We start from the raw sequence: 267 nt of genomic DNA, 5'->3' as shown, positions 1-267 counted from the left end.
CCGCCTCAGAACGACAGTATGGTGGCGTTCGTGCTCACTGCAAGCAGTTGGCTAGTGGTGTATCAATGATTAGAAGCCCGACAGCTATTCAGAGCCCTCATAGAATTCGCCATGTCAGTGCCAGGTGCCTGTGATCTGATGAGAGATTTTAAAATAACTCATCATAATTCTTGCCAGATCAGGCAATATGTGGAACGTTATTTGAGGGTGGGAAACACGGCGGAGAGAGTCTATGCTATGAGAACTCTGGAAGGTTATGATGGCTAT

This window comes from Pollicipes pollicipes, unplaced genomic scaffold (genome assembly GCF_011947565.3).
Source record: "Pollicipes pollicipes isolate AB1234 unplaced genomic scaffold, Ppol_2.1 Scaffold_7262;HRSCAF=8765_pilon_pilon_pilon, whole genome shotgun sequence".
Classification (NCBI taxonomy): Eukaryota; Metazoa; Arthropoda; class Thecostraca; order Pollicipedomorpha; family Pollicipedidae; genus Pollicipes; species Pollicipes pollicipes.
Note: the sequence above shows the minus strand (reverse complement) of the source record.